Source organism: Loxodonta africana, chromosome 14 (genome assembly GCF_030014295.1).
Source record: "Loxodonta africana isolate mLoxAfr1 chromosome 14, mLoxAfr1.hap2, whole genome shotgun sequence".
Lineage (NCBI taxonomy): Eukaryota > Metazoa > Chordata > Mammalia > Proboscidea > Elephantidae > Loxodonta > Loxodonta africana.
Window position 1 is genome coordinate 41,229,237 of NC_087355.1, and position 15,189 is coordinate 41,244,425.

The 15,189-nt window shown below is 37.9% G+C and overlaps 1 long non-coding RNA gene across 1 annotated transcript; it reads right to left on the reverse strand.

Moving 5' to 3' along the window:
• Positions 1-1,197: 1,197 nt before the first annotated feature.
• Positions 1,198-14,886, reverse strand: LOC135227623 (uncharacterized). Its single transcript, XR_010317797.1, has 3 exons — positions 12,272-14,886; positions 5,448-5,567; positions 1,198-2,803 (listed from the first exon to the last, which is right to left on the reverse strand). It is a non-coding gene; the product is annotated as an uncharacterized LOC135227623 (long non-coding RNA).
• Positions 14,887-15,189: the final 303 nt, after the last annotated feature.

Consider the following 15,189-nt stretch of genomic DNA (forward strand, 5'->3'; position numbering starts at 1 on the left):
CTTCAGACTTTTGAGGGACTTCAATAAGTATTTGTACAGCTTTTCAAATTATTTTTCTGTTCAAATATTGGACTGATACTTCTTTGAGATACAGTGCCAGATCCAGTCACAATGACCTAGACTAATGTATTACACATATATTTTTTAGAAATATTACTTACAAAAGACTGTCAAGGTGACAATAATACAGTTACAACAGTTCTAGCCACTTTCAAGGCATGGCTTGTACCTACTATTATAAAGTTTGAATCAGAGTTTTTAGAGTGTGGTACCAGACCAGCAGCATTGGCAACACCTGGAGCTTGTTATAAAAGACAATTCTCAAACCCCGCCCTGTTATGACTGAATCAGAAACTCTGGGGGTGGGGGAGAGTCCAGCAATCTGTGTTTGAACAAGTACTCTAGATGATGCTGATACTCTTGACCAATGCTGTTATCAAATGCAAGGGAAGATCTAGAGTTTCTTGGGACGGTCCATCAAATATACATGTTTGAATCTATCTACTCCTTTGAGAGAATATTGGAGGAATCTTGGTTTTTGACTCTTTCTTCCTCTTCCTTTCCCTGCTGCTACACTCTCCCTACCCTGCATTCAGCCCACTTAAGAACCACTGGTCTAAATCAAAGCACCTTAGTTTATTGCAGAGCATATGAGAAACCTCAGCATATTTTCCTTCTGAATAGCCCAGTACTGTCATTTTTCTCTGGAAGAATAGGTTAATCTGCTAGGATTTTCCCTAGCAATAGTAGACAGAGTTGAAAGAAAGAGGGAATGAATGTGTACTCACTCATTCGAGGTTCTGCAAATGGATTTGTTATTCCTTTCCCATTATTTTCCTGCTATGAGAATTGAGGTAGTCATATTTTCTTACTTTTTTTTTTTTTTTTCAATATCAAGACCTTTTTGTGAATTTCCAAATTGTTTTAGCACTTAATTTATATCCTTGCATGGATTACTTTACAATGTGGGAACTCAGATTCATCCTTTCAAAAATGTGGATGTTAATACCTAGTTCATTGTATTGTTCATCTATTCATCCAACATTTACTGAGTTCGTATGTGTGCCAGGTACTACACTAAAAAAAAAAAAAAAAACAGCAGGGTACAAAAAAGACAAGGTCTGTGATATCATGGGGCTTACTTTCCAGTGGGGAAAGAGAGATAACAGAGAAAGGAACAAATACATAGCAAGGTAATTTTAGATAGTGATAACTACTAGAAAGGAAATATGATACTTCCTGGGTCATCTTACTTGAGAGAAAATGATCCCAAAAGTCTTTCCTGAGGAAATGATATTTGAGATAAAAATCTAAAAGGGTACAATTATAAGAAATCTGAGGAAAGAGTGTTCCAGTTAGAGGAAAGAAAGTATAAAGAGGTACATGTAAAACACCCAGGATTGTGTCAATGGTCTTTCTTTTCAATTCTTCTTGCATAAGGCATTTAATCCTCTGAGCTCCAATTTCTTAGACTGTAGGATGAAGGGTAGAAATACATTAGCTTTAAGATCCCTTTGCAATTTTGCAGTTTATGATTGTATGATTTCATTGCTTTGGTCTATGGGATCTGAAGATATCTTTTGTACGGACTTTGCTTTCCCTAGCCTGGTTTTGCAATGCTTCCAGCTATATTGAGTGCCTCTAATATTGGGCTACTATTTGGATAAATACAAAGATAAACAAAATATCACTGTTTTTTCTTTTTTTGGTACCTTCTCTAATCACTTTCCACTCATCTAATAAAACAATAATTTTCTTTTATCCTTTTGTTCCAGATAGTCTCAGCAAATTGAATAGAATTTTGAACTAGTTTTGTTCAGTGTGAAGAGCTATGAAATATTAACGTGTCGAGGCAATTTTCTTGTCATTCTGGGAACAATATAGGCCAGGTCTATCTGTCAAGGTTAATTGCAGTTTAAAATTGTGTTTATAATTTTCTTGGAAGAGGTGCTTGTAAATTTAGGTAAATGATCTAGAAATAGCATTGTAATTCCTAATTGTGTTAACAATTATGTATTATTTACAAGGTGCCTTTTATTTGAGGCTATTAAAACATATTAATTCATTCAACTCATCTGTAATCTGAATGTGCAAAGTTATTGGACAGGAAGAATTATATTAATAACCCAACAAAAGATATAATAATGACGGAACTTCATATTTATCAGGAAATATGCTCCCATTTCATAGGTGGGAATGATATATTAATATTTATGGTACTGTTTTCCAACTTCTTATTGATTGGGATCCTGGGAACATACAGAATCTTAGAAATTAGTCTGGACCTTTATTTTGTAAATGATAAAATTAAAGTCCAGAGAATTTAAATGGCAAGTCTAGGTCACATAGTTACTTTTCTTTGTTGTTTTTATTTGATTAATTTTGTTTTAATTATTTATTTTGACCTCTTCCAGAAAGCATTTGAGCTTGCCAACATAAAACAAAATTGGGAGCAAAATTCAAATTTCACTAATTTTAATCCAAAGTCCTTTGTACATAGACACCTGTCCCATCCCACATCTACTCTTATTATCCAAGGTAAGACCATGCTGCAAAGATTACCTCATTTACCCATGTACAAAAAATGTGATCCTTCATACCTATCCAGAGATGTATTCCTCTAATCTCAAACCCAATCTTTTCATTTCTGAACGTAATCCTATTCTTTCCCATAATTCCAATGATTTTCTTCTCTCTGTCCCAAATCTCTCAGGTCAGGGTACCATTCAGTACTGCAACAGTTAGACTTTGCTTACCCCAGCGGAGGAGGAGGGAGAGCCACTGTCTTCACTTAAATGTTAAGCTGTGGGCAAAAGTAGATAAACAGAGACCCATAAGAAAGAACTTTTCACAATTTTCTTTTTTTTTTTTTGCTGAAATATAGTGAATTTATTGTATAAATAATTAGATTATATAGTGAATTACTAAAGGATTAACATTAACTGATGGCCTAGTAGCAACCATAAGACAAAAATTAGTAGTATTTCACTTTTTACATTACTTTCACAACCTCAGCATCATTTCTTATTTGTTTGAAGAATTATACAAAACAACCTTCCCTTTCATCTCCATCCATATGCCCTTTAAATTTGGTTGTCTTACACATTTTCTTTAATGAGAACTTGATGCTAATAAATACAAGTTAGGGTCAGTTTCCACATAGGCTTCTTTGCATTTGCTGATTAGAAACCTCCCAAGTTCGATGGAACCAGTCGTCCTGCCACATGCATCTCGGTTGTTGAACAGCACACTCAGTGAGAGAGTGAAAGTTAATAAATCAACATCTATACATCTGTAATCTTAAAAAAAAAAAAGAGAGACTCAAATCATGTGACATTTTAATGATGATTCAGTGGCAGCATAGAGTATTATGCAAATACAACAGGCAGCATAGGCAAACCCAGTTCCGTCGAGTCAATACCAACTCATAGCGACCCTATAGGACAGAGTAGAACTGCCCCAAAGAGTTTCCAAGGAGCAGCTGGAAGATTCAAACTGCCAACCTTTTGGTTTGCAGCCATAGCACTAACCACTACATCACCATGGGTTCCAGCATAGGCAAATGGAATAAAAATAGGAATGTTACTAAGGTCGGCAAACCTCGGTTTGAAATTTACAAGGACAACTTACAGCTGTAAGAGCTTAAATAAGTGGCCCAAACACTCTGATCCTTGATTTCCTTGTTTTAAAAACGGGCACATCTATCTCTAAAGGATGATGTGTACATTAACTCATATTACATATAAAAGCACCATTTTTTATTGTTGCATATCAAATGTTAATTCCCACAAGCCTCAAGAATCTCTCTTCTAGTCCATCTTTTATCCCACTGAAGTTCTCCTCAAAAAAGTAAAATAAAATAAAGCCACTCTGACTGGACAAAGCATTACCCTAATTTCAGACACCTCACTAACAAGTAGTTAGTTATACATCCTCATTAATCTATACTAAATTTAAAAATAGAGGATGTTTGTCAGGCAGAAGATGAAGAGCACTTCCTCTTAATGAAGGAAGTAAGGAAGAGTGGAAAGAATACTGGACTAGGTATTCTAAAGATCATAAACCTAGCTGGCCTTGACTAAAACACTTCGTTAACTGAAAAACTCATCTATTTCACCAAATAATTGTCTGCATCCAGTAGTGACTGAGATATTCTGGGTGCTGGGCATATATCGCGGAGCAGGAAAAAAATATTTCTGGCTTTCTCCAAGCTTAGAATTTAAAAAGAGTTACAAACAATTAAAGAAGCAATTACAATTAAGCACTAATATTATAAAAGGAGGGGTTATAGTGGAAATGTGTGGGAACCCTGGTGGCACAGTGTTAAGAGTTCGGCTGCTAATCAAAAGGTCGGCAGTTCGAATCCGCTAGGTGCTCCTTGGAAACCATATGGGACAGTTCTACTTTGTCCTACAGAGTTGCTATGAGTAGGAATCTACTTGACAGCAATGGGTTTTGTTTTGTTTTTTGGTATAGTGGAAATGCAAAGGGGGCATGCTCAAGAAGGTCTAGAGACTGGGGTTCAAGGAAGATTTCCCAAGGAAGTGACATCTAATATTTCTTTTCATTCTCTTTCTAGCTCACTACGTTCTGCTCCACAGGCCTTCTTTCTATGTTTTGATAACTCAGGTCTTTTCCTTTCTTGAAAGTTCTTATTCCAGTTCAAACTCATCACTCAAATCTCAATTAATGTCCGCTCATCAGAGGGAACTTCCCGAATTCTTACATATGCAGTCATTAACACGTTACAGTCTTTTAGTCTCATCATCACATGTATAGGTGTCTGAAATGATCTTCATTTAGGATTGGCTTAACTATATATTGTCTATGTCATGACACTGGAATAGGAGCTTCAGAAGGACAGAGCCTGTTTAATCTAGTCATGGTTGAATGATTGAAACCTAGAACACTATGAGTAATCAATAATTATTTGTTGAATAAGTGAATCTGCCTTGACTACCCCAGAGAATGTTTAGAGAATCAAATAAAACAATTAACAACAACAGTGGCAAAACTCCCTGATATTTATATACTATGTTTTCAAACTACAAAATCAGTTTATATCTAATTATCTCACTTAAGTCTCCTGTCTACCCTATAAAGGAAGGCTGGCATGACTGAGAAAGGAAGAGCTTAGGTAAATCAAGTGATTTCTTCAAGATCACAAACACACTACAAATACTCGCAAAGCTGAAATGGGACTTCAGATCTTTAAAATACGATATGGCTCTTTTAATATGCTAAATAGAAATAAGAATTTTAAAAACAATCATAAATATTTACCTGTTTCACATACTTAGAACACAGCTAGGTGTTGGCTGGACTGAATGGAGCATGCCTTAGGGTGGTGTTGACCAAGATACAGGGTTAAACCAACCAGACCGAGTGGAGGATGGGGGCAGTCAACACCAGTGCACCAGTGGTTTAGTCAGGCAGGAAGTACTTACTGTACGAAAGATGCAGCACTTCTTAGGAGTTCGTATGAGGTCTTTGTGCATAGTCAGCAACTTCAATGTTATATGTTGGTGATACTGGAGACTTGTGGGAATCTCCAGAAAGAGGTGGGTCTGTGGGCAGAGGGCACTTGGTCACTTTGTGTGAGCACTGGTGGTATCCACACGGGCTGGTGTCTGTACTATGAGGTTCATTTCTGAGGGGACTTGTCCTATCTTGCAACTTTCTGACGCTGGGAGGATCATCATAGGGGGCACTGTTCTATGGTTTCTGGCATGACAGCAAGGGAGGAACAGAACAACTTCCCCCCAAATAATCCACATGGCCACTCAGCAGGATGGAGTCTTTGGCCCACTGACTGCACAGTGACATCTATCTGTGTGCATGCACACTGTTGTAGATGTGATGGTGACAGGGGTAAGATTAGTCCTCTAGAAGGTAGGAAACAGATTCACATTCATCATAGCAGAAAGCCCATGACTGTTTGCAGGGTTTTGGTATAGGCCAAAGAAGCTGCTTGAAACTGTGCAACTACACACAAATTTTACTTAATCTGAGCATTTACTACAATAATACTAGATATCTGTAGACTTATCCTATATGTTATGTCCTCTTGAGGGGAATCATCATGAGAAGGCATTGTTACATGGTTCTTGACATGGTGAGGAGCTGTATTGACATGGTATTCAGGGGTGTTTCTACCTTACGTGAACAGTTAACATCTCACAAATCAGTTGTTGGAAGTCACAGAAGAAGCAATACAGAATGAATGGTGGTCACATGGGGTCACTATGATTGACAGTAACAAATTTGACCAGAATGTGGAGAAACTGGGAATCTCATACACTGCAGATGAGCATGTAAGAGGATACAGCCATTTTGAGAACAGTCTGTCAGTTTCCTAATAAACTGAACATAAATTTATCATACGACCCAGCAATTCCATTCCTAGATATCTCCCAAGAGAAATGAAAACATATGTCAGTATAAAGACTTGTACATGAATGTTCAAAGCAACTTTATTCATGATAGCAGAAAAAAAAAAAAAAAGGATACCACCCAAATGTCAATCAGTTGGTGAATGGACAAACAAAAGCGGTATACCTATGCAATTTCAGCTATAAAAGGGAACAAAATCCTGATACACCCTACATCATAAATTAACCTCAAAAACACGTTAAGTGAAGGAAGCCAAACCAAAAAGAAAAACCATGTATTTTATTATTCAATTTATATAAAATATTCAGAAAGACAAATCTATAGAGATGAGTGGATGCCTAGGGCTGGAAGCGAGAAAGAGGAGTGACTCCAGTTGTGCATGAGAAATCATGGTGATGGTTATACAACTCAGAAAATTTACTTAAAATCAGTGAATTAGATGCTTAAAATAAGTGAATTTTATGGTATGGAAGTTATACCTCAATAAAATTCTTTAAAAGATTCTATTTCAAGAACCAACTCAAATGATACTTAGTCATCTAGTACTGCTATAACAGAAATACCACAAGTGTATGGCTTTAACAAAGAGAAATTTATTCTCTCACAGTCTAGTAGGTTACAAGTCCAAATTCAATGAGTCAGCTCTGGAGGAAGGTCTTTGTCCTCAATCTTCCCCTGGTCGAGTAGCTCCTCAGATGCAGGAACCCCAGGTCCAGAAGACTCGCTCTGCTCCTGGTGCTGCTTTCTTGGTGGTATGAGGTCCCCTACTCTCTGCTTGCTTCCCTTTCCTTTCATCTCTTGAGAGATAAAAGGTGGTGCAGGCCACACCTCAGGGAAACTCCCTTTACCTTGGATCAGGGAGGTGACTTGAGTAAGGGTGGTGTTACAATCCCACCCTAATCCTCTCAAAATAAAATTACAATCCCAAAACGGAGGACAACCACACATGGCCTAACCCAGTTGATACATAGTTTTGGGGGGACACAATTCAATCCATGACAGATACCTCCTCTAGGAAGCCTAATCTCTCTTCCCAATTATCTACTGTACCCCAGCTATACCCTTTACCTGTTAGCGGCAGAATCTATCATCATTGCATTCATTAGTGTGCATAGTTTATCCTTCCAGATTATAAGGGCAAAGACTACTATATTTACAGGACCAGTGCCTAGCATAAAGTGAGAAACACAAGTGGCATTTTTTCAGTGTTTGATAAATTTCAGCTACAAAACTAAAACCAAGGCTCTAATTAAACCATGATGAATTTAGCATAATTTAAAGAGTTTGTTTTACTTTTAAGAAAATGCAGTTATTCTATTTATTCTATTCATATTCAACTTTTGGAAGGGAACCATGGTCAAAAGTAGTTTCAGTCGCAAAAGAGTTTTGCTTTTTTTGCTTTTTGTTACAGGATTTCTTTGGCGATAATAGAGATATGTGTAAAAGTATTTCCCAGTAATGGCCATGAAGCTTCTCTTTCTTCTCTGATTATGTGAGTTATCTGCCTTTTTACTTTTTCAAATCACTGAGTTTTGTTTTGTCTTTTTTTAATGTAGCTAGATGGGATTTTCTTATCCCTTTATCCCCTTTTCTCAGTGTTCTCCTACCCCTTTCGCTGTGAATGAGAGCTTCTTTAATAAGGAAGTGTAAAAACTATACGCCTTTTTTACACAGTAGCCCACTGAAGTTACGCTATGCATTAAAATCAATATACACAAAAGACAGGTGGTCTTACAGGTGCTCCATCTGAGGGATAGGAAGACCAAGAGCCTCCTTCTTCAATACACAGTCAATAGTTCTCAACGTTGGCCCCCAAATTAGGCACGGCAGTCACCATTCAGAGAGACCCAAGGATCAAGACGTCCTTCCAGGTATAGCCAAGATCCTGAGTGCAGGACAGAAGGTTGAAAAGACAGAGAGAGTACGGTGGAGAAGAGAAGAGGAAACAGGTTCAAGGAAGAAAATGCAGGAAATCCTAGACAACCACTCAAACTGAATTTTATCAGGATTATGCAGTGGACTCATATCATTCTGAGGGAAAATTACATATTTGAGACCAAAGAAGTCATTGCCTGAAGGTAGGACAGAGGATACAGGTCTAGGCTCAATCCATGGAATGCTGCCTTGCCCCTAGATTCTGTCTCTTGAGCAAAGAAAAAGGTATAAATTGAATTCCTTTAGGTGGCACCCACTGGTAGTGATGATGCCATTGGTGTCTCTGAAGCAGACCCTTCCTGGGGCATGATCTTGACTATAGTCCCTACTGCCAGTTCACCCCGGGCTTCTGCTCATTTTCTGAGCTGGATGCTGTAACATCCCTGTAGTTTTGAGAGCTACCCAACAGAACTCCGATAAGGCCTCCTTCTGCTCAAGATAGCTAGAGTTGGTTTCTGTTGCTTACAACCAAGCTTCGTAAGTAATTTAGGCAGAAATGGGACATGACATAAAATGTAATGTGTTCCCCTGTCATCTGAATTCCCTACATGTGCCTGCTTATCTATTAGTAGAATTATTTTCTTTCTAATAATGGACCTGCCTGCTACTGCAAACGTTGTGGGCATAACTGAGAGATGGTGTTACAGAACCAATATCAGAAAGCTTTATTTTTAAAATAAATTGCCTAAAGAATCAGCATCAATAATTAACCTAATTTAACATCGCTGTTCCTGTAATACCAGAATCTATATAATGTGAAAACCCTAGAGAGTCACTAATTTTAGTGTACAGTAGTTTTTAAAAAGTACACTTTTCATTTTTCTAAATTAAATTAACTCTTTCATCACTGAATTATTTTATGCTTGTAATTTTTAGTGGTCATATTTTATCATTAATTCAATGCATACTGAATCACTGAAAGTTGGCAATTTTTTGTTACGTACTACAGATTTTTATAGATACCTGGTGGGACACATATGTTCCTGCGGACTCCAGAGGCAGGATATTTGGAAGTAGGCAGGGAAAAACAGTTTTTTCTTAGAACTTTTATTTTGAATCATGGGGTAACATACAAAGGCATCTTGCGCATGTTGCACGAGATTGTTGGTGGAGCCTGCTTCTTCTTAGTGCTACATTCTCTGTGTTGCCTTCTGGTTGACTTGACAAGTAAATGCCTTCCAACCTGCATGATATGGACATCACGGGTAAATACTTTCCAACCTGTGTGAGCCGGATGTCATCTGGCACCCTGCTGGCTCCTTGCTTGTTCCTGACAAGAGATGAGGGTTTTTCTCTGCTTTTGGTTTCCCAGCCCACACTAAGCTGTCTAATTAGAGTGGCCCTGAAGGACAGTTGGTCGGTCACATCTCTCCCCATGGGTTCAGTTCCACATTGTAAAACTATTTACAATGGCAGGATAAAGAAGGAAATACGGCAACTGATGCCTCCATTTGCCAGAGTGCCTTCTGGTTGTTTACCTTTAGCGCCGCTGGTCAAAGCCGTCCACTCCTCCCACGATTGTGTTGTATTCTGCAACTGCTTTGGGGCAAGGGATTACTGAGTAGAAACTGTCTTTGTCTTTTCTTCTGACAGTAGTGATGTCCTTTAGATTGTGGAACATGGCAAAACCGTCACAGATTTATTGCCCTGCTACGTTACTGCTGACACACATCTTTTTGTACGAAACAGAGATTCTCCTCGTTTTAATTTATCTTTCAGCCTCATTATTCCTGGTAAGCCCTTTTGACTTGCTCACACTGTGCCTACAGCACACAGTTCCCTGTCATGCATGATTTTCATCAAGGTAAAGGAAGAAAGGAAATTGTCAAAGACAATGAGCCTCTGAGAATGGATGTGTGAGTGGCCAAGTCTAAGTACAACACTGTCACTGAGGAAAATAGATGAGCCATTGTCCATATCTTTTTTTTCTGGTATAGTTTTCAAATTGACTTACAGTGCCAGGGCATGAGTCAGCCAAGCACCAAACTGTGTACCCTCGCTTGACAGGCTTCATTGGCATATATTGCTTTCCTGACGAATGGCTCATGAATGGCACCATGCCTTCATCGACTGATGTGACGCTTGATGTCACATATACTTTCTTTAGGTGGCTCTTGAGAGCATCAATAATAGGGCACAATTTGTGAAGCTGGTCATAGCCAAGTTGTCCTTTGTGTACAGCTTTTGAATTGTCATTTTAGTGTATGTTCTTGGTTAGTTTATTGAATCTTGTTTTAAATATAAGCTCTGGCACAGTAGTAACAGCAAAGATGAAGTCACTGGACCAATACTGTTTGATCTGTGGCAAGATACATATAGCACAGCAATGAATGTCTTTAGCTCCTCTTTGGTTGTAGGGTGCCAGTCTTTACTTGTCACTCTAATCCCTGCCCTCTACATTGTCTTATGCACTCCTGGGTTGCATACAGATTTGTTTGGTCCTTTATAATTTCCAACATCTCCTCCATAATGACAGACAAAAAGTAACCTACTTTGGTTTCCACCTGGGTATGATCCAGGTAAACTGTGGCATCTTGCTGAAGTGAGTTCATTATTTGTTCAAAGTAGGAAACATCTGTGGTGGTTAAGGTTGTGTGTCAACTTGGCTGGGCCATGGTTCTCAGTGTTTTGACAGTTATGATGTAGTTTGGCAGTCATATGATGATGTGATCACTTCCATGATGAGAATTGATATAATGTGATCACCTCCATGATGGGAGCTGCTGTGAGTAGCCAATCAGTTGAAAAGGAGTTTCCTTGGGGGTATTGTCTTTATCAAATGTAAGTGAACTCTCTGACAAGGCTTGTGGACTTTAGCTACCTGCTGTTCATATAAACTCCGGTTCTTTGTGACTTGAGCTAGCTGTTTACCTACTGTCTTGTCTGCCTATCTCAGAATTTGTTGGTCTTTGCAGCCTGTGAGCAAGAGCCCTGCTATCTGACCTGCTAATCTTGAGTTCACCAGCCACTGTGGCTTCATTAATCAGGACAAGCCTCCAGCCTAACTCATGGATTTGGTACATTCTAGCCTCTACAACTGCCTTAGCCATTTCCTTGATATAAATCTCTCCGTGTAGATATTTACAAGCTTTATTGCTTTTGCTTCTCTAGAGAACCCAGCCTAAGACCACCTCTTCACACCCTTCCCCTTCGTTTTCTTCTGGTTGACCCCTTTCTTCTGCATCATTGACTGATTCATTATCTTCTGATAGCATTTCTCTGTCATAGATGATACCATCACAATGAGCTTCAGATTCCCCAAGACGAGTAAGCTCCTGAGAGGCATCTTTATTACACTTTTTCTCTGAATCTTCCCCAAAGACCTCTGGGACATCTTCGTCACATTCATCCTCAGAATCATTTTCTTCAGACAGTAGGTAAAATAAATGTCTAGAATGTCTCAGGTGTGTATTTATGCCTGTATTTAGTCATTCCTGACAAAGAGGAGTGTGTCAGGAAAAAGTAATTCTAGGGTCAGCAAAAACATCAGTGATGTAACAATACGTGCTTACATTGTATTTTGCTTGAAAATAAGTCACACACTTGAAAATTGCCTAATTCAGGAAACCGCAGCTTCCCCAAAACACACCAGAAATACTAAATAAACTTACAAGCCTAATTATCTTGTTGTACAGAAGGTCGAGAGGCGAAAAATAAAAATGGTACTTACCTGTACCATTCATTGGGCAAGAAATATGTCAAGAACGCACATTTATACGCTTGGAGCCATAAAATAATTTAGTCACTTAAATATTGCCTAATCCTGGAAATTGCACCTTCCCAACAACACAGAGGAAATGATAAATAAACTTACAAGATTTACTTTGCTGTTTAGAATGCCAGGAGGCGAAAAATAAAAGTGGCACTTCTCTGTACCTTTGGGAACCAAGTACATCAAGAACACACGTTTACACTTCTTTGAGCCATAAAATTATTTACTTACTTGAATATTGCCTAATCCTGGAAACCACATCTTCCCAACACACAGAAACAGTAAATAAACTTCCAGGCCTTATCTCGCTGTTTAGAATGCTGAAAAGCGAAAATAAAAATGACACTTATCTGTACCACTGGGAATGAAGGACGTCAAGAACTCTCGCTTACACTGCTTTGAGCCAGGAAATAACTCATTCACATGAATATTACTGAATCACAGAAACCATCACAGAAATCGTACCTTCTCACTACCATGCAGGAAATAGTAAATGTACTTACAAGCCTTATCTTGCAGTACAGAAGCCCAAACTCACAAAAGTTTCACAAAATCACTTTTCTAAGATGAACCCCCTTACAAAGTCCTCTCAAATCCTTAAATGTGGTGCTACCGACTTCCTGTTTCATTTTGTTTTTTATGTAGTTACACAATCCCAACCCTTACCAAGAACATATTAAAATGATGCTAACTTCTGGCCACAAACCTCCAGAGATGGGAAATGACAGTACTTATGCATACCATCATTGTTGCTGTTGTGTGATGTCAGTGGATTCTGACTCATAGCGACCCTATAGGACAGAGTAGAACTACCCTATAGGACAGAGTAGAACTGCCCCATAGGGTTTCCGAAGAGCAACTGTTGGATTCGAACTGCCGGCTTTTTGATTAACAGCCTGAGCTCTTAACCACTTTGCCACCGGGACTCCATATGTACAGGTAGTTACTTAAAATGCAAAATATTTTTTATATTTCATGAATCTTACTTTTTAATTGCTCGATATTTACTGAGAATCAGGTGCTAATTTCTGGTACATAAAATAACACATCTGTTTCAAAGAAATGAAGTTGAGACAAGAATTTTTGCTTTGTCCTAGTCCTTCTCTTCTGAATATATATATATATGTATGTGTGTAGATATATATCCATATGTATATACTTATATGTATATACACATATATGTATCTAATTTTGGCCACAGTCCTATCCTAGTCCTTCTCTTCTGAATATATATATATATGTATATGGTTTGTAGATATATATCCATAATATATACTTATATGTATATTTATATATGTATATACACATATATGTATCTAATTTTGGCCACAGTCTTATGACTAGAATATTTTAAATTCAACTCTTTTTGTTCTCATTACGTTTTTAGTCTAATATTGAAAAAAAATAATAAGGACCAATTTTAGGTTAGATAAATACATATTTTTATCTGACATTATGACAAAGTTCCGCAAACTCAGCATCATAAGGCTATCAGAAAAAGAGATGTGAGAAGTAATTGTGTTCATCCAAACTCACTCTTTCCACGCACAAATCCACTTTCCCTGAGGTGACAGTTCTTACTGAATAAAATAAACTTTTGTGTTTTTCAATAATTTTAGCTTCTAGGTCACTGCGTCTATTTATTCTGCTTCTTAGTAACAACTTTATTGTGAAGACAACTTTCTACCCATTTTAGATAAATGCTTCTCAACCTAGGTGCCACGACACATTGGTGACCCATTGTCAATAACGAAGTATTGCGCTTTTCTCCTAATAAGAGTTAAAGTACTGAAATTTGCACATGAGCCCCTTAAAAAATTAGCCGTAGCAATTGCAAGGCTATCCCTCTAATACTTTTACTGTCACTCATTTAATATCTATCTAGCTATGTATTTTCTCTTCCCCATAGGAAAGAAAGCACAGAGTATAGCCAGTCAACCAGGAATCATAAAAATAACCCTAATATATGCAAGAGAATGTTTTGGGCACATGACTTCACACATCAAATACTGCAGTAGATAACTATAACCACTGCACTATACCAGTGCTTCTGAACCAGGAGTAAGTTTGCCTCCCAAGGGATGTGTGGCAATGTCTGGAGGCATTTTTGATTGTCATAATGCTACTGGAATACACCTAGTGAGAAGAAGCCAGGGGTGCTGCTAACAAACTACAGTGCACAGCATAGCCCTCACAACGAAGAGTTATGTGACCCAAGATATCAATACTGCTGAGAAACCCTGCTCTAACTACCTCTCCATATACCGTCTGGGTCATTTCACTCTGTGTTTTTCTCTGACAGAGTCACCCCAGGAACGTTTGGACATCACCCTTAGCCTCTGGCATATAAGGCCTCGTGGTTGGTAGGCCAGGAGTCGGGCAGTTGGTAAAGCTGCAGTAGAGGCAGAGTATCAGACAACAATATTTTGTTTGTTAAAGAAAAAATATTCTCCAAACTTGTCTCTATCCATATTTAAAAGTAAGGCTCTATCTATACCTTCAGATGTTTGGCTTTGCTTATGTATGTCTAAAAAGACTGGTAACAGTGGCTTTTATAGAGAGTGGAAATGAAATAGGGGAGTCATATAAGATTTTACATTTTACTTTTCTGTATATCTGAATAGTTAATGACACAGACATATAACATTTCTGTAATAAAAAACAAACATGCTATACAACCATTTTTTAAAAGTTGACATTTCTTAATCAGAACTTAGAAAGTAACACCTGTAATGTTGAGATATATGATTTTTATTAAAATAAAATGCTGCATTATTTCAAAGTAAAACTGTATGGAAATAATACTGTTTATTCAGCAAGCAAATGTGCATTGAGTGCTCATCATGCGTTCATTCATTCACCCAAAGGTATGGAACTGATGGCTATAGTTCCTGACTTCCAGTTGTTTACAGTCTAGCACAGGAGACCGACAAGAAAAGCAGCAAGGAAATTATCTTACTATAATTATTATCTGAACACTGAGAGGAGAACCTGGCTCAACCTGAAAGTACCACAGGAAACTTCTTGAAAGGAGCATCTTAATCTGAGTCTTAAAGAATAAAACAGTAATTAATTAGGTAGAATCAGTAGGAAATAAGACCTGAAGATAAAGCATGTGGTTAGCAGGTACCAAGGAGTGGAGACCTCCT